General features: G+C 48.0%; 1 protein-coding gene and 1 long non-coding RNA gene across 5 annotated transcripts in view; one reads left to right on the top strand and one right to left on the bottom strand.

The window, feature by feature from the left end:
• The window catches only part of dgkg (diacylglycerol kinase, gamma), a 985,082-nt gene that overhangs the window by 746,222 nt on the left and 213,935 nt on the right, over positions 1-24,925 (top strand). The window lies entirely within an intron of this gene.
• LOC140393306 (uncharacterized) overlaps positions 1-24,925 on the bottom strand; it is a 149,038-nt gene that overhangs the window by 18,344 nt on the left and 105,769 nt on the right. The gene's annotated exons all lie outside the window — the stretch shown is intronic.

Genomic DNA, 24,925 nt, shown 5'->3' with positions numbered 1-24,925 from the left:
TGGGAGATCCCTGGACCGTAGGGCCAGTAGGACGGTCTTCCAGACCGTGCCGTTCTCCCGCTCTACTTGCCCGTTTCCCCCGGGGGTTGTAGCTGGTCGTCCTGCTCGAGGCTATGCCCTTGCTGAGCAGGAACTGGCGCAGCTCGTCACTCATGAAGGAGGACCCCCTGTCACTATGGATATATGCAGGGCAACCGAACAGTGTGAATATGGTGCTAAGGGCTTTAATGACTGTGGCCGCTGTCATGTCGGGGCAGGGGATGGCGAAGGGGAAACGGGAGTACTCGTCCACCACGTTCAGGAAGTATGTGTTGCGGTCGGTGGAGGGGAGGGGCCCTTTGAAATCCAGACTGAGGCGTTCAAAGGGGCGGGAAGCCTTGATCAGGTGCGCTCTATCCGGCCTGAAAAAGTACGGTTTGCACTCCGCGCAGATGTGGCAGTTCCTGGTGACTGTACGGACCTCCTCCACAGAGTAGGGGAGGCTGCGGGACTTTCTAAAATGGTAGAACCGAGTGACCCCCGGGTGGCAGAGGTCCTCGTGGAGGGCTTGGAGACGGTCTATTTGTGCATTCGCACATGTGCCGTGGGATAGGGCATTGGACGGCTCATTCAGCTTTCCGGGACGGTACAAGATCTCGTAGTTGAAGGTGGAGAGCTCGATCCTCCACCTTAAGATCTTGTCATTTTTAATTTTGCCCCGCTGTGCATTATCGAACATGAAGGCTACCGACCGTTGTTCGGTGAGGAGAGAAAATCTCCTGCCGGCCAGGTAATGCCTCCAATGTCGCACAGCTTCCACTATGGCTTGGGCTTCCTTTTCCACTGAGGAGTGGCGGATTTCTGAGGCGTGGAGGGTTCGGGAGAAAAAGGCCACGGGTCTGCCCGCTTGGTTAAGGGTGGCCGCCAGAGCTACGTTGGAGGCGTCGCTCTCGACCTGGAAGGGAAGGGACTCGTCGATGGCGCGCATCGTGGCCTTTGCGATATCCGCTTTGATGCGGCTGAAGGCCTGGCGAGCCTCTGTCGACAGGGGGAAGGTAGTGGTCTGTATTAGCGGGCGGGCCTTGTCTGCATACTGGGGGACCCACTGGGCGTAATATGAAAAGAACCCCAGGCAACGTTTCAGGGCTTTGGAGCAGTGGGGGAGGGGAAATTCCATGAGGGGGCGCATGCGTTCAGGGTCGGGGCCTATTATCCCATTGCGCACTACGTATCCCAGGATGGCCAGCCGGTTTGTGCTAAAAATGCACTTTTCCTCGTTGTATGTGAGGTTCAAGGCGTTAGCGGTCTGGAGGAATTTTTGGAGGTTGGCGTCGTGGTCCTGCTGATCGTGGCCGCAGATGGTTACGTTGTCGAGATACGGGAACGTAGCCTGCAACCCGTGCTGGTCAACCATTCGGTCCATCTCCCGTTGGAAGACCGAGACCCCGTTCGTGACACCAAATGGGACCCTTAGGAAGTGGTATAGACGCCCGTCTGCCTCGAAGGCTGTGTACTTGCGGTCACTTGGGCGGATGGGGAGCTGGTGGTAGGCGGACCTGAGGTCTACGGTGGAGAAAACCTTATACTGGGCAATCCGATTTACCATGTCGGATATGCGGGGGAGAGGGTACGCATCTAGCTGTGTGTACCTGTTGATGGTCTGGCTATAGTCTATGACCATCCTTTGCTTTTCCCCGGTCTTTACTACTACCACCTGTGCTCTCCAGGGACCATTGCTGGCCTGGATTATGCCTTCCTTCAGCAACCGCTGGACTTCAGACCGAATAAATATCCGGTCCTGGGCGCTGTACCGTCTGCTCCTAGTGGCGATGGGTTTGCAATCCGGGGTGAGGTTTGCAAACAAGGACGGCGATTCAACCTTGAGAGTTGCGAGGCCGCAGATAGTGAGTGGGGGTATTGGGCCGCCGAATTGAAATGTTAGGCTCTGCAGGTTACACTGGAAATCTAATCCCAGTAATGTGGGCGCGCAGAGTTGGGGAAGGACGTAGAGCCTGTAGTTTTTAAACTCCCTCCCTTGCACCGTTAGGTTCGCGATGGAGAACCCTTTGATCTCTACGGAGTGGGATCCTGCAGCTAGGGAAATCTTTTGCGTACTTGGATGGATGGTCAGAAAACAGCGTCTTACCGTGTCTGGGTGAATGGAACTTACGGTGCTCTCGGAGTCGATCAGGCATGGTGTCTCACGTCCGTTGATCAGCACCGTTGTGGTCGTCGTCTGGAGCGTCCGGGGCCGTGATTGATCCAGCATCACCGAGGCCAGTCGTGGTCGTAGTGTCTCGGCGTCTTCTTCGGACCCCGTGGAGCCGTCGATGCTGGGGTCCTTTGTTGTCATCCAAGATGGCGGCGTCCATGAATCGCACGCGGCCGGGGGTGGACAAAATGGCCGCCCCCATGGATCGCACGTGGTCGGGGGTGGACAAAATGGCCGCCCCATGAATCGAACGTGGCTGGGGAGTCACAAGATGGCGGCGCCCATCCTCCCCTCGTGGTGCCTGGGACCCAAAATGGCGGCGCCCGCGGGTCGCACATGGGGCGCTGGGCGGGGGGTTGGGGAGCGTTTGGGATGCGCTGGGCTTGTTCTTCTCCGGGGATTGCGGCGACCCCCCGGGACCGGCACACAGCCGCATAATGGCCCTTCTTGCCGCAGCTTTTGCAAACAGCTGCGCGGGCCAGGCAGCGCTGCCGGGGGTATTTCGCTTGCCCGCAGAGATAGCAGCGGACCCCCCCGGGGTGATCTGGTGCTTTAACCGCGCAAGCCTGTGAGGGATGGGGGGGGGGGGGGGCGGGGTTTGTCGCGACGGTGGTCCACGGAGCCCAAGGGGCTGCCGCGCGGTCGGGGCCGTAGGCGCGGGCGTTTTGCGAGGCCACATCTAGGGATGCTGCGATGGCCCGTGCCTCTGAGAGTCCTACCGACTCTTTTTCTAAAAGTCTTTGGCGGATTTGGGGAGAGTTCATACCTGCCACAAACGCATCGCGAATTAGCATGTCCGTGTGTTCAATCGCGTTCACCGGCGGGCAGCTGCAGCCCCGTCCCAAAATTAGCAGCGCGGCGTAGAATTCTTCTAACGATTCTCCGGGACTTTGCCGTCTCGTTGCGAGTTGGTAGCGTGCGTAGACCTGGTTCACGGGGCGAACGTAGATGCTCTTCAGTGCTGCGAGCGCCGTCGGGAAATCCTCTGCGTCTTCTATGAGAGGGTAAATTTCCGGGCTCACCCTCGAATGCAGGACCTGCAGTTTCTGGTCTTCTGTGATCCGGCCGGGGGCCGTTCGGAGGTAGCCTTCAAAACAAGCTTGCCAGTGTTTAAAGACTGCTGCCGAGTTCGCTGCGTGGGGGCTGATCCGCAGGCATTCCGGAGCGATCCGGAGCTCCATAGTCCTTTAAGCTCGCTTAATAAATTGTAGCGCACAATGACTTACGAGAGAGACGAGTAGAGATGAAGTCGATGAGGCTTTATTAAGCGAGACTTGTCCCCAGCAGTTCAGCAACAGAATGGAGCGGCGGGGAGAAGCTCGGGTTCTTATACTCCGCCTTCAGGGCAGAGCTAGGAGTCAACATCCAACCAGGACCCAGGATCTGTCAGCCAATAGCATCACGGCTTCACAGTCCCACATGACCCCTAATACATACTACCACAACTCCATCTGCCATTTCTCCACCCAAGTCTCCAAACAATCTAAATCCTGCTGTATCCTCTGACAGTCCTAATCGCTATCCGCAATTCCACCAACCTTTGTGTCATCCGCAAACTTACTAATCAGACCAGTTACATTTTCCTCCAAATCATTTATGTATACTACGAACAGCAAAGGTCCCAGCATTGGTCCTAGTCACAGCCCTCCAATCAGAAAAGCACCCTTCCATTGCTACTCTCTGCCTTCTATGACCTAGCCAGTTTTGTATCCATCTTTCCAGCTGACCTCTGATCCCGTGTGACTTCACCTTTTGTACCAGTCTGCCATGAAGGACCTTGTCAAAGGCCTTACTGAAGTCCATACGGACAACATCCACTGCCCTACCTACATCAATCATCTTTGTGACCTCCTCGAAAAACTCTATCTAGTTAGTGAGACGCGACCTCCCCTTCACAAAACCGTGCTGCCTCTCGTTAATATGTCTCTTGCTTCCAAATGGGAGTAGATCTTGTCTGGAAGAATGCTCTCCTGTAATTTCCCTACCATTGACGTAAGGCTCACCGGCCTGTAGTTCCCTGGATTATCCCTGCTACCCTACTTAAACAAAGGAACATCGGCTATTCTTCAGTCCTCCGGGACATCACCTGAAGACAGTGAGGATCCAAAGATGTCTGTCAAGGCCTCAGCACTTTCCTCTCCCAGAGGGGCTGGTTTAGCTCGAGGGGCTGGTTTAGCTCACTGGGCTAAATCGCTGGCTTTTAAAGCAGACCAAGGCAGTCCAGCAGCATGGTTCAATTCCCGTACCAGCCTCCCCGAACAGGCGCCGGAATGTGGCGACTAGGGGCTTTTCACAGTAACTTCATTGAAGCCTACTTGTGACAATAAGCGATTTTCATTTCATTTCATTCTTGCCTCCTTCAGTATTCTGGGATTGGCCACGCTAAATTGCCCCTTAATTGGAAAAGAACAATTGGATACTCTGGTGTTTTTTGAGGAGGTAACAGAGAAGGTTAATGAGAGCAACCCTGTTGATGTGTCTGATGCCACTTGCCGGTGGGAGGTCATATTGCTGAGTGTATACAATATTATTCACAGACTTATCACCACATCCCCCTTCCTTTGGAGATGTTGATCTTTATATACAAACATGATTAATATCATTACTTTACACATGCGGCTTATGCATAAACAGATTTAACTAATGCATCCATAGACTTGATGTACCTGCTATGTGTGTGTCCCTTGAGCAAAGATCATTGTGCCTCCCTCACGGTTTCACCCCACTGGGCTCTTGTCACCTTTTTTGAAGATTGGTTTCCGTGTCGGTCTCTTGCTCCTTATCCTTTTGATGCAATGCTTTTTGAAGGCATGTATCCTTGTTGGCCACACCTGCTTCACCAGCTTTTTCTTTTTTTGTATCCTTATGCGACACTCTGATGCTGCGTTGTTAAGTATTCTCTGGCTCTGGCTTGTCGGCCATAACATCAATGTCTTCTCTCTTGGTGTCATCAGTGGGATTCACTGCATCTCCCACTCTCCTTCTCTTCCTCTTTTTTGCTTTGATTATCATTATGTGAGTGCTTTTCTTTTTGCGTTTTGGTTTGGTAACCCCTGTCTTGCTACTGGTCTGCACCATGGGAGCAACAGTGTGCAGATCATTAGTTGGGACTTCTCATGCCGCCGTACTTCGTAGGGACTGCGTGGCCACGATCAAGCCTGTGCCTTCAATGGGTGGTTGCAGAGCCTCGTACACTGGTGCCTGAGTTGGAGCCTCAGCTATAATGTTGGGTGCTGTCCTTTCCTTGCGTGGTTGTGCCACGAGTGATGGCTCCACATCATTCCTGATGATCCAAGTGATGGGTCATCCTGGTCTCGCACTATTATGCACGTGTCATCTGTCGTTGTAGAGTTACATAGCGATATAGGCATCAGCTCCTCTAACTCATCGAGCATGGGGGAGTCGACTACCGGAACCATTTCAGAGGCCTGCGATGATTCACCATATGCCTCTGCAGCCAGTTTCTCCAAGATTCATATTATGTCTTCTGTTATTAATTTATTCGAGTCCTGGTCCTCCGAGGTGTCGGCTACTGCAATCCTATTTTCCATCTCGGCGTTCGCCATTTCAGAACTTCAATACTTCTCAGTGTCCTGCGCAGTCTTGTGACCACCTCATCATTCCGGCCAAACCACCGGAGCAGCGCTTCATAGGCTTCTTCATCTAGTTTGCCATCACTTCCGCAAGACAAGCTTACCAGCATTTCATATTCGTCATCATCTGGCTCACCCTTGCAGTCTTTACTTTCTGCTTCCTCGTCATGGTCTTTGTATACGTCAGTGTTTTTCAAACTTTTTTGCCCGGCACCCATTTTTACCAACCGGCCTTCCTTCAGGACCCACACCGGCTGACCTTCGTGACACGCAATGGCCGACCTTCGCGACCCACACTGGCCGACCTTCACGATCTACATGACACCACCCATGTATGTAAGTAAAAAGACAAGCTTTAACCTAATTCAGCCTGATAACGAGGTATTACCAGGGTAAGAGTGTGATAAAATAATCCATGTTGTTGTTGCATCAGAAATATACATGCACTGTAGGTAAATAAGTGTGTCACCATAGGATTTATGAGTAAAGTATCATTTTATTATGGTAAATAATATTCCAAACTGAGGGAAAAATTCCAAGTAATGCTAACATAACGGCACAGTGCTTAGCATTGCTGCCTCACAGCTCCAGGGTCCCGGGTCCATTTCGGGTTTAGGTGGGTTGGCTGTGCTAAATTGCCCCATTAGGTGGGGTTACTGGGTTACAGGGATGGGGTGGAGGCGTGGTCTTTCCAAGGTTCTGCGCAGACAATGGGCTGAATGGCCTCCTTCTGCACTGTAAATTCTATGAACTCTATAATACCTGGGACGTCATTCTCCGACCCCCCGCCGGGTCGGAGAATGGCCGTTGGCCGCCGTGAATCCCGCACCCGGCGAAGTCTCCGCTCCCGGAGATTGGGCGGGGGCAGGAATCGGGCCGCGCCGGTTGGCGGGACCCCCCGCTGGATTCTCCGGCCCAGATGGGCCGAAGTCCCGCCCAGGAATTGCCTGTCCCGCCGGCGTAAATCAAACCTGGTATTTACCGACGGGACCAGGCGGCATGGGCGGGCTCCGGGGTCCTGGGGGGGCTGCGGGGCGATCTGACCCCGGGGGGTGCCCCCACGGTGGCCTGGCCCGCGATCGGGGCCCACCGATCCGCGGGCGGGCCTGTGCCGTGGGGGCACTCTTTCCCTTCCGCCTCCGCTACGGCCTCCACCATGGCGGAGGCGGAAGAGACTCTCCCCACTGTGCATGCGCGGGAAACTGACAGCAGCCGCTGACGTCCCGCGCATGCGCTGGGAAACTGACAGCGGCCGCTGACGCTCCCGCGCATGCGCCGCATTTCCGCGCCAGCTGGCGGGGAAACAAACGCCATTTCCGCCAGCTGGCGGGGCGGAAATCCCTCCGGCGTCGGCCTAGCCCCTCAATGTTGGGGCTAGGCCGCCAAAGATGCGGAGCCTTCCGCACCTTTGGGCCGGCGCGATGCCCGTCTGATTGGCGCCGGCTTTGGCGCCAGTCGGCGGACATCCCGCCGTTGGGGGAGAATTTCGCCCCTGATTTCTAAAAAAATTGTGTATAACATTTTGAAAAATCTAATAAAAATATTTATTTAAAAAATCAATGTGCACTGTTTTTAATCTTCTGAACATGTTGAAATGCAAATACAGTATATACTCGAGTAATGGTCAGTCCTGTGTAAAGGACAACCCCTGACTTTAAGACAAAATATCCTTTTTCATATACCTCGCCTTGATGAACTATGGCTGAAAGGTCTTAGACCGCAACCGTTCCCCATTGCTCCTACGTTTTAGTGCATCCCACAGTGCTTAGTCCTGAGCTTTGGGATGAGCTCGTGCGCAGCACTCGTGTGGCCACACCATTTGCGATGTACGTTGACATTGAAAAGGAGGGCTGGCTCTTCAAGCAATACCAGAACCTCTGGCCTCACATTAAGTTGACTGTTCCCACCCATTAGCATGTCACAGACTTGTGAACCATGGCAAGTATGAAAGGAGTAGACTATAATTCAGTATGTATATGCACATATAGATAATGTGTTTGGCATACAGTTATCTAAGAGGAAGAAACTATGTAGCGCATCTTATTTCTGTATACTGTGCTATTTCTTTCCACTTCTGCTTCATTTGCTAAACTAATTAATTCAATATATTTTCATCAGAATTCTGCATCACATTAAAGAGTTACCTAATTGAAAATCATCTTGCTTTTTTAACATAGCAATGAACCAGTGCTTATTAAGGCAGTGTTCAGTTTAAAATATAAATAACTGTTATTTACAAATCTTAATTTAGCAACATATATATATAATTTCCCAGAACTAGAATTATTTTCTAATGGGGATAGAGGACCGCAATCTGTTCCCAGATTCTGTCATTACTACCCAACAGGAGGTACATATTAATGATGCAAATTGATGCTCCTTTTCTGCAGGGCTCCAGGGAATTTCGAACCCTCATAGATATAGCCAATGTTTAGCCAATGTTTGAAGTGGCTGAACATCACTCCCAACTGTCCTGTGGTACAGCATGGTTATAGAACATGGAAACAGGAGTAGGCCACTTAGCTCCTCAAACCTGTACCTGCCATCAATGAGACCATGGCTGAATTGTGACACAACTCCATTTACCCGCCTTTGCCACATAGCCCTTAATGCCTTTGTCGAACAGTCTATCAATCCCAGTTTTGAAATCAACAATTTATCCTCGAATTATCATAGAATTTACAGTGCAGAAGGAGGCCATTCGGCCCATCGAGTCTGCACCGGCTCTTGGAAAGAGCACCCTACCCAAGGTCAACACTTCCACCCTGTCCCCATAACCCAGTAACCCCACCCAACACTAAGGGCAATTTTGGACACTAAGGGCAATTTATCATGGCCAATCCACCTAACCTGTACATCTTTGGACTGTGGGAGGAAACCAGAGCACCCGGAGGAAACCCACGCACACACGGGGAGGACGTGCAGACTCCGCACAGACAGTGACCCAAGCCGGGAATCGAACCTGGGACCCTGGAGCTGTGAAGCAATTGTGCGATCCACAATGCTATCGTGCTGCCCTTATCTTGCATTAATTGACTTTTACAGGTGAGAGTACCAAACATTTACCGCTCTGCAATGTTATGATCCTGCCCAAATTTGTTTTGATCCAGTTAGGGACCAGTAACCTTTTTTATAAAGTAGATGAAATTTATATCCCTATTACTTACTAAGAGAATAAAGCCACAAGATTCCACAATTTTAAGCACACAGAAGAACATTTACTATACAACAGTCAGCAAAGTGGTTAGCACTGCTGCCTACGGCGCTGAGGACCCAGGTTCGATCTCGGCCATGGGTCACTGTCCATGTGGAGTTTGCACATTCTCCTTGTGTCTGCATGGGTTTCACACCCACAACTCAAAGATGTGCATGGTAGGTGGATTGGCCACACTAAATTGCCCTTAATTCAAAAAAAATAATTGGTACTCTAAATTTATAAGGAAAAACAAGGAAACCGTCAACACAATCTTATGCTGTAACATCCGGAATTAACATGAGGTAATCATGAATTAACAGGCAAACTGTGGCTGAACGCGCCCCTTAAATGTAAGACACAATCAAGACGTTCCTTGAACCTTCTCAACAGCCCACACAGACATCAGTGACCATTCTGAGTAACAAAATCCAATAAAACTGCTTTCTCCTGAGTGATTTCAGCTCCTTTGAGGATATAGAATTCTTACAGTGCAGAAGGAGGCCATTTGGCCCATTGAGTCTGCACCGACCCTTCTAAAGAGCATCTAATCTAGGCACGCACACCTGACCTATCCTGTAACCCCTCTCAACCTTTGGACATTAAGGAATCTCCCCTGCCGCACTATGCAATTACTGCTCCTGGGCGCCTCTTCACCTCAACTGCAGGGAGCTAACCACAGTAGGTCAGCTGCATGAAGCTGAAACCTCGTAGTTCCACAAAGATGGCTGTCGCAGTGATGACTTCATTATTTCTGGGTTTTGTTACCAAATCCACTGAATCATTGCAGTTCTAGAATTGTCTCTCCCTGCCTGCTGCCTCTCCCACACCTGACTGAAAATTGTTCTTTTAAATCTTACAAGAGAGTCTATTGCAGCCTTGAGGCACAAAGGGAGCTTAGGTCTGGGGTATAGTCAAATGATCAATGCCAGACCTTTTACAAACAAAACTGAGAAACATTCCTTTATGCTGTGAGGGAATCTATATTTTTATTTGTATGATTTTTGTGTTGAACCGTGGTAACTTTGCACCTTTTCTGAAGGGATGACAAAAATAATGGAGAGGGACATGTCTATGGATGTTATTTATACAGACTTTCACCAGACATTTGACCCTCAAAAGCCAGTTGGCTAATGTTGAAGCTCATGGAATTAAAGGCAAATTATTGATTCTGTTTTAAAATTGGCTGAATGGAAGGAGGCAGAGCGTAGATAAAATGGGCAGGAACTCAAGTTGGCAGGATGTGGCTTCCAGCCCAGGCCTGCAGAGAAATGCACAGCATAGCTGCTCAGGAGGCCCTTCTGTGCTGTGTAGCAGCTTCAGGGGAAGTGAAGCCAAACTCCCTTCTTACAGCACTAGCTGCCATAAACCAATAAGTTCAATTTCTCCCTGTTTAAATGCCACTTTGACATGTCAGAGAGAAGGTGAGTGTAATATGAATGAGTAAGATCGGTTAGGGCAGTGGGGTGGTCAGGGTGGTCTGCGGGAGATGGGTAGGGGTGTCGGATGATATGGGGGAGTAGGGTGTGGTCATGGGGCTGGGGAGAGTGAGCAGTTAATTGTGGGGTGGAGGGGTTGTGAACGGATATATTGGTCTTGGAGGGAGTGCTGCACAGACAGAATTAGACCTTGACCCCAAGGGTCAAGGAGAGATTGAACAGCCAGAGTTGCATTGCCTGGAATTTAGACAGTGAAGGAGGGATGTGATTGAAGCTTTCAAGGTAAAGGAGAACTGATGGGGTAGATTGGGAGAATCCAATTCTGCTATTTGTGGAGTTTAGATTTGGGGTAATGGATTCATGCCAGACCTTTCGCAAATGAAAACCAAATGCATTTTTGATGTTTCTGCCAGTTCCGAACCAGGGACCTTTCACGAATGAAGCTGAGAAACATTTCTTTATACTGAGAGGGAATCTATTTGTGTGGAGCCATGACAATCTTGCACCTTTTCTGAAGGGATGACTAAAGTAATGGACAAGGACATGTCTATGGGTGTTATTTATATAGACTTTCATTTTTAAAATAAATTTAGAGTACCCAATTATTAGTTTTTTTCCAATTTTAAGGGGCAATTTAGCGTGGCCAATCCACCTAACCGGCACACCTTTGGGCTGTGGGGGTGAAACCCACGCAGACATGGGGAGAATATGCACACTCCACACGGACAGTGACCCAGGGCCAGGATTCGAACCCGGATCCTCAGCGCCGTAGTCCCAGTGCAATCCACTGCGCCACCGTGCTGCCCTTATTTTGACTTTCATAAGACATTTGACAAAGTCCCTCATGGAATTAAAGGCAAATTATTGCTTTTCACAGTAACTTCATTGAAGCCTACTTGTGACAATAAGTGATTATTATTATTGATTTGGTTAGAAAACTGGCTGAATGGTAGGAGACAGAGTGTAGGTTGTAAGTCACATCCTGCCAATTTGAGTTCCTGCCCATTTTACCTACACTGTCTCCTTCCATGAGCTAACTGTCTTTTATGAGGGACTTGTGTAAAATGCTTTCTGAAAATCCATATAAATAACACCCTTAGAGATGTCCCTGTCCATTCAGAACATTCAATCAGATTTGTCAGACATGATCTATCTAGTCTTTATAAATCCATGTTGACTCTGATCCACTGAAGATTTTTAAAGTGTTCAGTCACCCTATGTTTAATTACAAACCTTAGCAATTTCTTGACACAGATGTTAGGCTAACTGGACTACAATTCACTGATTTTTCTCTGTCGTCTCTCTTGGATAGGTTTCAGCCGGGGAACATTTTGGGAGTAGTGACCACAATTCCGTACGTTTTAGGGTACTTTTGGATATGGATGAGGGTTAAGGTGCTAAACTAGGGAAAGGGAAATTACAATAATTTTAGACAGGAATTGAAGAATTTGGATTGGATGCAGCTGTTGGATGGTAAATCAACATCGGACACGTGGGAGTCTTTCAAGTGACAGTTGATTAGGATTCAGGAAATTCACGTTCCTGAGAGAACAAAGGATAAGTATGGGAAGTTTAGGGAGCCTTGGACAAACAGGGACATTGTGAACTTCGTCAAAATAAAGGAGGTTTTTGTACGCTCTAGAAGGGTGGGGACAGTCAAAACCCTTGAGGAGTATAAAGAAAGTAGGAAGGTACTTAACTGGAAAATTAGCAGGGCGTGGAGGGGGGCACGAAAAGTCCTTGGCAAGTAGGATTAAGGTGTATCCCAAAGCCTTTTATTCAAATGTAAAAAGCAAGAGGGTGGCCAAGGAAAGGATTGGACCACTTAAGGACAGTGGGGGGAACCTATACGTTGAGCTAGAGGAAATGGGCGAGGTACGAAATGAGTACTTTGCATCAGTGTTTACCAAAGTAAAGGACTTTGTGGAAGATGATTCTTGGGTAGGGTGTGTGAATAGTCTGCGTCATGTTGACATCAAAAAGGAGGATGTATTGGGTATTGGACATTAAGGTAGATAAGTCTCCTGGGCCTGATGGGATTTACCCCAGAATACTGAGGGAAGCAAGGGAATAAATTGCTGAGGCCTTGACTGACATCTTTGTATCTTCATTGAGGTCCCAGAGGACTGGAGAATAGCTAACATGGTACCGCTGTTTAAGAAAGGTTGCATGGTTAATCCAGGAAACTATAGGCCAGTGAACCTCATGTCGTTAGTAGGGAAATTATTGGAGATAATTCTCAGGGACAGGATTTATACCCATTTAGAAACAAATGGACTCATTAGCGATAGACAGCATGGTTTTGTGAAGTGGAGGTCTTGCCTCACTAACTTGATCGAGTTTTTTGAGGAGGTGACAAAGATGATTGATGAGGGGAGGGCAGTGAATGTTGTTTACATTGACTTCAGTGAAGTGTTTGACAAAGTGCTTCATGGCAGACTGGTACAAAAGGTGAAGTCATATGGGATCAGAGGTGAGGTGAAGATGGATACAGAACTGGCTCAGTCACAGAAGGCAGAGGGTAGCAGTAGAAGGGTGTTTTTATGAATGGGAGGTTGTCATTAGTGGTGTTCCACAAAGATCGGTGCTGGGGCCTCTGTTGTTTGTAGTATACATAAATGATTTGGTGGAAAATGTAGCTGGTCTGATTAGATGACACCAAGGTTGGTGGAATGGCAGATAGTGTGGGGGATTGTCAGAGGATAGAGCAGGACATAGATAGGTTGGAGACGGGCAGATAAATGGCAAATGGAGTTTAATCCGGACAAATGTGGGGTAATGCATTTAGTTAGGTCTAACATAGAGAGGAAATATACCGTAAATGGCAAAACTCTTAGGAATATAGAAAGTAAGAGAGATCTGGGCGGACAGGTCCACAGATCTTTGAAAGTGGCAACACAAGTGGACAAGATAGTCAAGAAAGCATATGGAATGCTTGCATTCATTGGACGGGGCATCAAGTATAAAAACTGGCAAGTCATGCTACAGTTGTGTAGAACCTTGGTACAGCCGCACTTGGAATATTGTACAATTCTGATCGCCACATGGAGGTTTTGGGAAGGGTGCAGAGGAGGTTTACCAAGATGTTGCCTGGTCTGGAGGGTGTTAGCTGTGCAGAGAGACTGAATAGACTCGGACTGTTTTCATTGCAACAACAGAGTTTGAGGGGCGACCTGACAGAGGTCTACAAGATTATGAGAGTCATGATAGAGTGGATGGCAGGCATTCTTTCCCAGGGTGTAGGAGTCAGTCTCTAGGTGGCATAGGTTTAAGGTCCATGGGGCAAAGTATCGAGGAAATGTGCGAGGCAGGTTTTTTTACAGAGGGTGGTGAGTGCCTGGAACTCGTTGCCAGTGGAGGTTGTGGAAACAGGTACATTTATGGCGTTCAAAAGGCATCTCGACAAATACATGGATAGGATGAGTATAGAGGGCTATGGCACTCGGAGGTGCTGAGGGTTTAGGCCAAAGGTGGTATCATGATCGGTGGAGGTCTGGTTGGCCGAAGGGACTGTTCCTGCGCTATATTGTTCTTTGTTCTTTGATAGCAGAGTGACTTGTACAATTTTACAAACATACAGAATGGTTCCTAACCCGAGAAAATTTTGGAAGATTATAGGTGTCCTGCAATGTTCTCATCTTTTAAAATCCTGGCATTGAAACTATCTGGTCCAGGGTATTTGTCAATTTTTCGAGTCTGTAATTTCTTCATTACTCTTACATTGCTTGCATTAATTTTGTTATGTCGCTGATTCAATATTAGCTTCCTTAGGATGTCCGTCATAATGAATGCTTGAGGAAATACTGATGCAAAGGAATTATACAGCATGCCCACCATTTCCTTATTTTCATTGACAATATTACTATGATCAGCTTTCATGGGGCTCGCATTGCTCTTGACCAACCTCTTTTTCCTAATGTAATTGTAAAAATCTTTTGTGTTGATTTTGATATCTCTCACAAATTTTTTTACTTACTCCTTTTTGCTTTGTCATCTTTTTCCGCTCTTTGTAATCTATGCTATTCTTTGCATTTGTATATTTTTCTTCCAGTTTTGTGTTATCTTCAACATCTTCAGTTGACTGTGGCTGGCTTCTCTGGCAAAGAGTATTCTTGCCCTTGTTATGTACAACTGATTCTGTATTGCGTTAAATTATTTTTTGAATGCCTCCCCAATGGTCCTCTATTGTTTTATTTATTAATAGATTTGCCCAGTTTACTGCAAACAGTTTCTGCCTCACCCCATTCTGCCTTGCCCAAATATAGGGAGCGGGATTCTCCACTCCCGCGCCGAAGTGCCCACGTCGCCGTGAACGCCGTCGAGGTTCACAACGGCGCAAACCGGCCCCGATCCCGACCGATTCAGGCCCCGACAATGGGCTAGGATCGGGGCCGCGTCATCTACACGCGCCAGGCCTTGTCGCCGCGTAAAGGCGGCGCCGCATAGATGACGCGGCCGGCGCTGCATAACTGGCGTAACCCGCGCATGCGTGGTTGCCATCCTCTCTGAGTCCGCCCTGCAAGAAGATGGCGGACGGATCTTGCGGGGCCGCGGAAGGAAGGAGGTCCTCCTTCAGAGAGGACGGCCCGACGATCGGTGGGCACCGATCGCGGGCCATGTCACATTTGAGGTACCCCCCGGTGCAGGATCCCCCCCGCCCAAGCAGGCCGCTCCTCCCCCCCCCCCCCCCCAGAGTTCCCGCGCTGTTCCCGACGGCAGCAACCAGGTGTGGACGGCACCGGGGGGAACCCGTCGTTTTGGCCTGGCCGCTCGGCCCATCCGGGCCTGAGAATAGCGGGGGTGCCAGAGAATCGCCATTTTGGGTGTCTCCGGCGATTCTCCGGCCCGCGGAACTCGACGGGGCCGTTCCCGCCGCTTGGGAGAATCGCGTGAGGGCGTCGGACCGGCGTCCCGGGAAATTTTGGCGGCCCAGGCGATTCTCCCAACCGGCGCGGGAATGGAGAATCTCGCCCAGGATCTTGTTAGCTGTTTCATTAAACCATAAGAAATAGGAACAGAAGTAGGCCGTTTGACCCCTCAAGCCTGCTCCACTATTAAATAGAATCATGGCTGATCCGTCATTCCACACGTCCACTTTCTTGCCCTTTTCCCTTAACCTTTGATTCCGGGCAGCACGGTGGCGCAGTGGTTAGCACTGCTGCCTCACGGCACTGATGTGGCAGGTTCGATCCCAGCTCTGGATCACTCTCCGTGTGGAGTCTGCACATTCTGCCCGTGTTTGCGTGGGTCTCGCCCCCACAACCCAAAAGATGTGCAGGGTAGGTCGATTGGCCACACTAAATTGCCCCTTAATTGGAAAAAATGAATTGGGCACTCTAAATTTTTTTTTAATGATTCCCTTACTGATCAATAATCTATCAACCTCAGACTTAAATATACACAAGGGGCGAGATTCTCCGACCCCCCGCCGTGTCGGAGAATCGCCGGGGGCTGGCGTGAATCCCGCTCCCGCCGGTTGCCGAAGTCTCCGGCACCGGATATTCGGCGGGGGCGGGAATCGCGCCGGTTGGCGGGCCCCCCCGCGCGATTGCCGAAGTCCTGCCGCTAAAATGCCTGTCCTGCCGGCGTAGATTAAACCACCTACCTTACCGGCGGGACAAGGCGGCGCGGGCGGGCTCCGGGGTCCTGGGGGGGGCGCGGGGCGATCTGGCCCCGGGGGGTGCCCCCACGGTGGCCTGGCCCGCGATCGGGGCCCACCGATCCTTGGGCGGGCCTGTGCCGTGGGGGCACTCTTTTCCTTCCGCCTTCGCCACGGTCTCCACCATGGCGGAGGCAGAAGAGAACCCCCCCCACAATGCGCATGCGCGGGAATGCCGTCAACGTCCGCTAACGCTCCCGCGCATGCGCCGCCCGGAGATGTCATTTCCGCGCCAGCTGGCGGGGCACCAAAGGCCTTTTCCGCCAGCTGGCGGGGCGGAAATTCGTCCGGCACGGGCCTAGCCCCTTAAGGTTGGGGCTCGGCCCCCAAAGATGCGGAGCATTCGGCACCTTTGGGGCGGCGCGATTGCCCAATTGATTTGCGCCGTTTTGGGCGCCAGTCGGTGGACATCACGCCGTTTCCGGAGAATTTCGCCCCAGGACTCTGCCCCCACAACTCTCTGTGGCAAGGAGTTCCAAAGACTCTGACACAAGAAATTCCTCCTCATCTCAGTCTTAAACGGGCATCCCTATATTCTGACACTATGCCCTCCTGATCTTAAACTCTCCCATGAGGAGAAACATCCTCTGAGCATTTACCCTGTCAAACCCTTAAGAATCCCATATCTTTCAATATCACCTCTCATTCTTCTGAGTTCCAATGAGTATCATAGAAGTTACAGAGCAGAAGGACTGAAGGACAGTGCAGATTTGGCCCATTGAGTCTGCACCGGCTCTTGGAAAGAGCACCCTATCCAAGCCCACAACTCCGCCCTATCCCCATAACCCCATAACCCCACCCAACACTAAGGACAATTTTGGACACTAAGGGCAATTTAGCATGGCCAATCCACCTAACCTGCACATCTTTGAACTGTGGGAGGAAACCGGAGCACCCGGAGGAAACCCACGCACACACGGGGATAACGTGCAGACTCCGCACAGACAGTGACCCAAGCCGGGAATCGAACCTGGGACCCTGGAGCTATGAAGCAATTGTGCTAACCACTATGCTACCGTCCCAACCTGTTAAACCTTTGCTCACAAGACAAACCCTCCATACTAGTGATCATCCTGGTGAATCTTTTCCAAATCGCCACCAGTTAAATAATGGGTGGAATTCTCCGGTTGTCGGGATTCTCTGTTCCTGCCGGCAGAGCATCCCGCGCAGTGATTTCTCAGCAGCATAAGGTGTGTTCAAGGGAAATCCCATTGACAAGTGATGGGGGAGGGAGAATCCCACCCAATATCTTTCCTTAAATAAGGGGACCAAAACTGCTCCCAGTACTCCAGATGTGGTCTCACCAGTAGCTTGTACAGTTGCAGCAAGACTTCCAAACACTTATACTCCAACCCCCTTGAAATGAGGGCCAACATTCCATTTGCCTTCCTGATTACCTGCTGCACCTGTGTGCTAGCTTTCTGTGTTTTGTGCACAAGTTCCCCAAGTCCCTTTGTGTTGCAGCTTTCTGCAGTTTTCTTCCATTTAAATAATATTCTGTTCTTTTGTTCTCCCTTCCAAATTGAACAACTTCACATTTTCCCACATTGTACTCCATTTGCCAACTTTTTGCCCACTTACTTAACCTACCAATGTCTCTTTGCAAATTGTATCCCTCACAAATTGCTTTTCCACCTATTTTGTGTTGTCTGCAAATTTGGCTACAGTACATTCACTTCCTTCCACCCAAGTCTTAAATTTTTTGCAAACAGTTGAGATCCCAGCACTGACCCCTGTAGAGCCCCACTAGTTAGAGAACTCCAACCTGAAAAAGAACCCTTATCCCCACTTGCTGTTTCCTATCCATTAGCCAATTCTCTATTCTTGCCAATATACTGCCCCTAACACCATGGGCTTTTACCTTATGACTTAACCTTTTGTGAGGTACGCTGTCAAACGCCTTCTGGAAGTCTAAATGCAGCACATCTGGTTCCCCTCTATCCACTCTGGTTGAGACTTCCTCAAAAATCTCTAATAATTAGTCTGATACTGTTTCCTCTTCATGGAGCCATACTGACTGCTTCAGAAGGTTATGATTTTCCAAGTGCGCTGCTATTACTTGCTTCATAATTGATTCCAACATTTTTCCACCAGTAGATGTTAGGCTAATTGGCAGCACGGTAGTACTGTGGATAGCACAGTTGCTTCACATCTTCAGGGTCCCAGGTTTGATTCCCACCTTGGTTTACTGTCTGTGCGGAGTCTGCACGTTCTCCCCGTGTCTGCGTGGGTTTCCTCCGGGTGCTCCGGTTCCCTCCTACAGTCCAAAGATGTGCAGGTTAGGTGGATTGGCCATGGTAAATATATTTTGCTGAGAGTTATGAATTACCTCCTTAAATATCTTCCACTGCTTGTTTACTGTCTTTCCTGCTAATCCATCCGCACAGTCCACTTTAGCTAACTCTATCCTCATTTCATTGTAATTCTATTTATTTAAGTTAACACAGTTGTTTCCAACCCAAGTTTCTCACTCTCAAACTGAATATTAAATTTCTGTCTTTCTTTCAAGCACTATGTTGAACTCAATAATAATGTCCAGGATTGCCCAAGCAGGGCAGTGATTGTCAAATTGCCACTGCAGTTGAATATTCCCCTGACTCAATGCTGTTGCACATTTCTGCTGTGGTCTTCTAAGCCAGGCTTCCACAGAAACGCACAGTGTTTCATCCACCGTGGAACTCCGTCGGAGCAGGCCTCTTTTTACATACTGGCTACTGTATGGTAGGTTTGAAGGTCAAATCTGAATGTTAGTGAGTAGATGAATGAATGGATGGGTAAATGATTAAAGGGATAGGTGGGTATGTCGATGCACATCTTCTGTCATATATCTGGTATCCCAACAATCCATAGACCGGACGATTCGATCCATTATTATTGCTATGAGATAAATGTTCACCCACCATTAGGCTGTTAACAAAATCTGGCTTGTTACTTATTGGTATTTATTAAATCCAACATTGCTGCCTTCTTATTGCTTCTTAAACATATTAGCTGAAATCTTATCCAATTAGCACAAATGTTATCATGCTGTCCCGCTGCTGCGACCAACAATGGGATCCAACACCGCTTAAGGATGGTTGGACCATGTGTGACGTTTTAACAGTGGCAGTCAATTAAGAGGTCATCGATGAAGCCATTTCCCATAGCTGATGATCCAGTCGGAGGCAGCTTGGCAGAGGTGGCTCCCAGTGGGGAAAACACAATTAAAAACTGGGAAATAAGACTACAGGTCCGAACTGGTGTTCCATTTTAAAGGATGCAAAATAAGTTCAGACTAGTAATCTTATTTCCCAGACTTTACTGTTTTTTTTCCCATTACTGAGACTCCAGGAAGAAGAGGGGTCTGTGTTGAGGTGCCCTCAAGGGCTGGACAAGTGTTTAAATTTAATCCTGGTGATGAAATCTCTAGAATTGAAATAGGATCCTCAGGAGTGACCATTGGTACAGAACAAGGCCCGTAACTGGCCCATTAATTGACTTAATTGGCCACCCACCTCAGGTTTGCAGGTGCCCACTCGGCGCTGGAACACCAGGAAACACGTGGCTAAACACGCTCGCTTTGGGACTTTGTTCCCATTTAGTTAATTTCTGCCCTTTCTCTTTTGTTTTGCAACCATGCAATTCAGGTCTCAGACGTATAACAGCATACAAGGATATTTTTGAGTACTATAGTCAGTTCAGACTTGCATTGTTTCATCCGTGGACCTGAGTTTCTGAGTGTTATTGATTAGACAGTTACAATTCTTCTTTAATTCTTCCAGTTTGTCTAACTTTTGCCGTATTTTTACTTTCGTTGTTGAAATTATATATTGACATTCAGCTACCGTTCCAACCATTCAGAAAACCAATGCTGGCAGGACGTGAGACGTTGCAATGTAAATCCTGACCATTGTGGGCAGGATCACTTTTAAGCAAATCTACATATTAAAGCGAAACAGCTAATCTCACTTTAATGTACAGATACCCAAGGCTTGGAATCTATCTCCTTCGCCTTGGAAACCTCGGGTGAGTGCAGTTCAGTACTGGTCTCCACAAATGGGGACCAGAGGTAACGACACTCGTGGGGGTATCTTGGGGGATCAGAGGCCAAGAGGTGCTTCCACTTTGGACTTGATGGTACCCTGGCATTTCTGGGGCCATCTGGGCACCCTAGCAATGCCACCTGAGTGCCAAGGTGCTCAGATGGCATTGCAGCTGGCGCCAGGTTGGCACTGCCAAGGTGCTAGGCTGGCATTTTTTGCGCAGTGGCGATCCGGCTGAGAGTGTCCTGCGCGGGAGTTGAGGGAGATAGGGGATCTCCCATAGTGCATTGGAGCTTGGGAGGGGGGTCAGAGTTCGCTTCGGGGGCTCCAGAGATCGTGACACCATTTACACTGAGGGGTTCTGGGAAGTACAGATCGTCAGTGCACACAACAGCGCTATGTACAACCTCGGCTGTGCGTTCCCTGCTGAGGCCCCTACTAACGTGACTGCCATTTTACAGTGTGTCTCTAACTTTTGACATATTTTTACTTTTGTTGTTAAAATTATATGTTGACATTCAGCTCCCTGTCTGGAAATGTGGTTCTGATTTCTTCTATTTATTTTTCCTTTAATTTATTTTTACATTTATTGTGTTTCAGACTCTGAATCTATGATGGCAGCATCAGTAACCCCCCATGGGTTATTTCAGCTGCTTAAGCACCTGATCTTTAGAATATTGATGGTAATTTAATGTGATCCAGGCAGAAGGAGAATATAATTTGATGAAACAGGCTTTTTTCCAGAAGAACATTTATCAAATACTTCCACCCTGGCCTCCTCTTCACTACTCTGTGAAATCTCACCTGAATTTGAAAAAAAGCCCAAACCCTTTTTCTCAGATCATGTATCCCAACCTCCTTCCACTCCTCTGACTGAATTATTATTGATGGTTAAAGCATTTCATGAATTAATACTCAAGGTAATGAGGATGCCAGCAGAGGAAGGGAATCCAAAGAATGGTGTATTGAGTGGAAGGAAATACTTTGGTGATGAGCAGGATATGGGGGTAGGCAACAGTATCAGATTGAACAGATTATTAAGATTGCAGACACTGGGTTCAGTCTGAGCAGCCAGCTCTGCAAGTTGATGGAGTCAGTGCCAGAGACATGTAGATGGTTGTTGGTCAGAGCTTCAGTTTCTCCAGTGTTTGCAGTGGGACCTGCAACTCATTTAAGATCTACAGTCAGTTGGATAATTAAAAGTGCTTATAGGTTATACTAACAAGGGTTGGCAGGTAGGCGATGTAAAGTAAAAGGTAAGGTAAAGTCCCAGATGACAGTCGGCTGCTTTCCCCTTTGAGGGGGTGAGCTGACTGGTGGTGATTTAACCTGAGGATCACCACAGCTCAGGCGAGGGGCAAGTGCTATAGAATGTGAGCCCTTCATGAATAACCTCAGCCAGTATGGGAATTGAGCCTGTGCTGTTGGCCTTGCTCTGCATCAAAAAAACATCTAAACGGGCAGCACGGTGGTGCAGTGGTGAGCACTCCTGCCTCACGGCGCCGAGGTCCCAGGTTCGATCCCGGCTCTGGGTCACTGTCCGTATGGAGTTTGCACATTCTCCATGTGTTTGCGTGGGTTTCGCCCCCCAAAACCCAAAAGATGTGCTGGGTAGGTGGATTGGCCACACTAAAGTGCCCCTTAATTGGAAAAAATGAATTGGGTATTCTAAATCTTTTTTTTTTAAAACAGCTAAACCAGCCCCCGTGATCATTTACTAATTGACCTAAGTATTTGCACTTGGGATATTGTGATTGGTTGCATTACTACAAAAGTGCTAATTAGTCTCCATGAATATTTTTAATAATCCTTATTTAATAATAATAATCGCTTATTGTCACAAGTAGGCTTCAATGAAGTTACTGTGAAAAGCTCCTAGTCGACATTTATGTTCAACACCAAGCAAACTCATTGTTACTTTACATTGCAATTGTGCTCATTAAGTTGTCAATTAGCAGTAAAAGATTGCAAAGAAAATCTTAATTTTATCAAATCTGACTGTTTAACCTGGTTATCAATTTCAGTCGTGCAATTTCTAGATTATGTGACGTGGTCAGATTATGTTGCTTCAGTGTTCAACGCTTCACATATTTTGTTTCCACATGTTCAATCCTGCTGTGAATTCATGGTTTCATTCACCAATGCTCCTATTTCCACCTCTTCACTTCGCACAGTTACAAGTAAATCCCCATAATATGGTTAAAGTCCTGGAACACATCAAAGGTGGCCATGCCACCACAGGAAGAAAATTAAGAGATATGAGAATAAATTCAATAGCTTACAACATTCAAAGGTAACAGAGGACAAAAATGGGCTTGCAATATCACATTCCCTACTGGGAACATTTACTTGGCAACGATGACATTCAAATGGCTACAAGTGAGCATTGTCATAACGATAGGTGATGGAGGAAAAACAATGCCGGAGAATGCAGTGGTCAACTGCATCAAAGAAGGTGGACAGGAAGGCAGAGTGTACTGCGGTCACAGTTCTTCAGGGCAACCTGAGTGTTGTGGACTGGTGAAAACCAGATCAGAATGACTTGAACAGTGGTGAGCAAAATGAATGCATAGTTAAGTAGCAACAACTCTTTTTTTTTTTAAATTCCAATTAAGGGGCAATTTAGCGTGGCCAATCCACCTACCCTGTATATCTTTGGGTTGTGGGGGGAGAGCCACGCAGACACGGGGAGAATGTGCAAACTCCACACGGACAGTGACCCAGAGCCGGGATTGAACCCAGTTCCTCGGCACTGTGAGGCAGCAGTGCTAACCACTGCACCATCACGCCATCCCTAGTGGCAACAACTCTTCGACACTTCAAGAGAAAGAGTTGTTAAATGTAAGGCAGCAGAGTGGTTCAGGAGTGAGCTTGGTTAGGTGGAGCAGTGTTTCCGATATTCCTAAAACAATATATTCAAGTTATTCATATTTAAAGATGCAAACAAAAGAATGGAGGTGGAGGAGTCAGAGGACAGGCAGGTGTTCTCAGCAAGCATAAAACAAGCTGAATATCATGCCAATGACCTAGAATTATACGTGTTATTTAACTCATTATAATAAATTATTGGTATGCTTATTTTCTTATGAGCTTTGGATCATTTTAATTTTTATGACATTGCTCAGAATTCATTATCATCAGTGTGATATTTCCTCCTTCTTAACATCATAAGTGCATTGCAATGATTTTAAAAGTCCTATTTTATGCAGTTTTTAAAGGCTTGCCTCTCCAGAACTTGTTTTCCTAAAAGTGATAGTCGATGCATGCACTTTTGAATAAGCAACATGGACTGTAATTGGTGTGAAACAATTTTTAGTGTGCATCAGCATCAGTGTGCTGATGTGATTCTGGAGGCTGCTCTGTTTCTGTTATATGCCAACAGTGAGTTTGTGTGAGATTACTTACAGTGGCCATTTGGGCTTTACATCTCTTGTAAAATAACTCCAGGTTGGTGGCTGCTAACTTCACTCACCCTTTGGAACTTCTTTGTCTGCCTTTGCTGAACTGAATCAAGCAAGCAGATCCTCATGTTCCAGATCTTATGTGCTCCTCATCTCCCCAAAGCTTTTCCCTCACCTGAACTGATCCTGTGGATTTGGGTTCACTCTGACTGCTCCTTTGTTATTACATTGGATCTACTGGTGCACATTATTAACATCTAAAGACATTGTACACCTCCACTGGACGCCTGGATCAACCTGTACCGGTTTATGGCCAACTCTCCATCACTCTTCAACGCTCTGATTCCACTGGACATCTATCGGCAGTGCACCCGTGAGCTTTCTCTTCCTAACAATCTGGAAACCGCGATATTGAAATGCAGGCAGTCATTTGTGTAAACTTGCCTAAGTAACTTGAATTCCATCTGTGCCCTTTCACATGCATTTTGGCTGCTGCTCTGCAAATGCCCTTCCCATCCCCTCCACCTTCTCACCACAATTCATTATTACTTCTTTGCATTACTAATTTCCTGTTGGCATCGCGGTTTTCAGTTACCCTTTCTCTGCGCGGGTTACTGAGCTACGCTTTCCTGCCCTATTAAGAGCAGGAATGCCATTTGCCATTTCCTTCCCGGTCAATCTCTCCAGCCTTTCCATCTATTTTGTCCCTTGGAGGCTAAGCTTGCCAATTTCCTTCCCATCTCATTGCTACAACTACCCCTTGGATGGCGAGTGGATCAGCAATCCCTGCCCCTGGCTCCATGTCCTTCCAGAATGTTCATATATGAATTGACCCTTACTATATCCATGATCTTAATGTGACAATTTCATTGGCATCATAGTTTTGACTGAAACGTGATCCATAGGTGCCTCTATCGAAGTTACCTGGCTGTACTTTCTGCCATCTTCCCCACCAAAACAACCACACCATGACCCTTATCAAAAAGCACCTTGGATCTTTCTTCCTGCTCATCTGTAAACTTCTAGTTAAGCATCTCACCTCACCTTCTACCGTTCTTTAAAAGTTATTTTTACAAATTTAGAGTCCCAATCCTTTTTTTTCAATTAAGTGACAATTTAGCATGGCCAATCCACCTACCCTGCACATCTTTTTGGGTTGTGGGGGTGAGACCCACAAAGACATGGGGAGAATATGCAAACTCCACATGTACAGTGACCCTGGGCCGGGATCGAACGCGAGTCCTCCGCGCCGTGAGACCGCAGGACTAACCACTGTGCCACCCTACAGTAACTTCATTGCCGTGTTTTTAAAAAATATTTAGAGTACCCAATTCTTCCAATTAAAAACAATTTAACGTGGCCAATCCATCTTGCCTGCACAACTTTGGGTTGTGGGGGTGAGACCCACACAGACAGGGGAGAATGTG

Source organism: Scyliorhinus torazame, chromosome 2 (assembly GCF_047496885.1).
Source record: "Scyliorhinus torazame isolate Kashiwa2021f chromosome 2, sScyTor2.1, whole genome shotgun sequence".
In the NCBI taxonomy this organism is placed as follows: Eukaryota; Metazoa; Chordata; class Chondrichthyes; order Carcharhiniformes; family Scyliorhinidae; genus Scyliorhinus; species Scyliorhinus torazame.
Note: the sequence above shows the minus strand (reverse complement) of the source record. Positions and strands in the feature narration are given on the sequence as shown.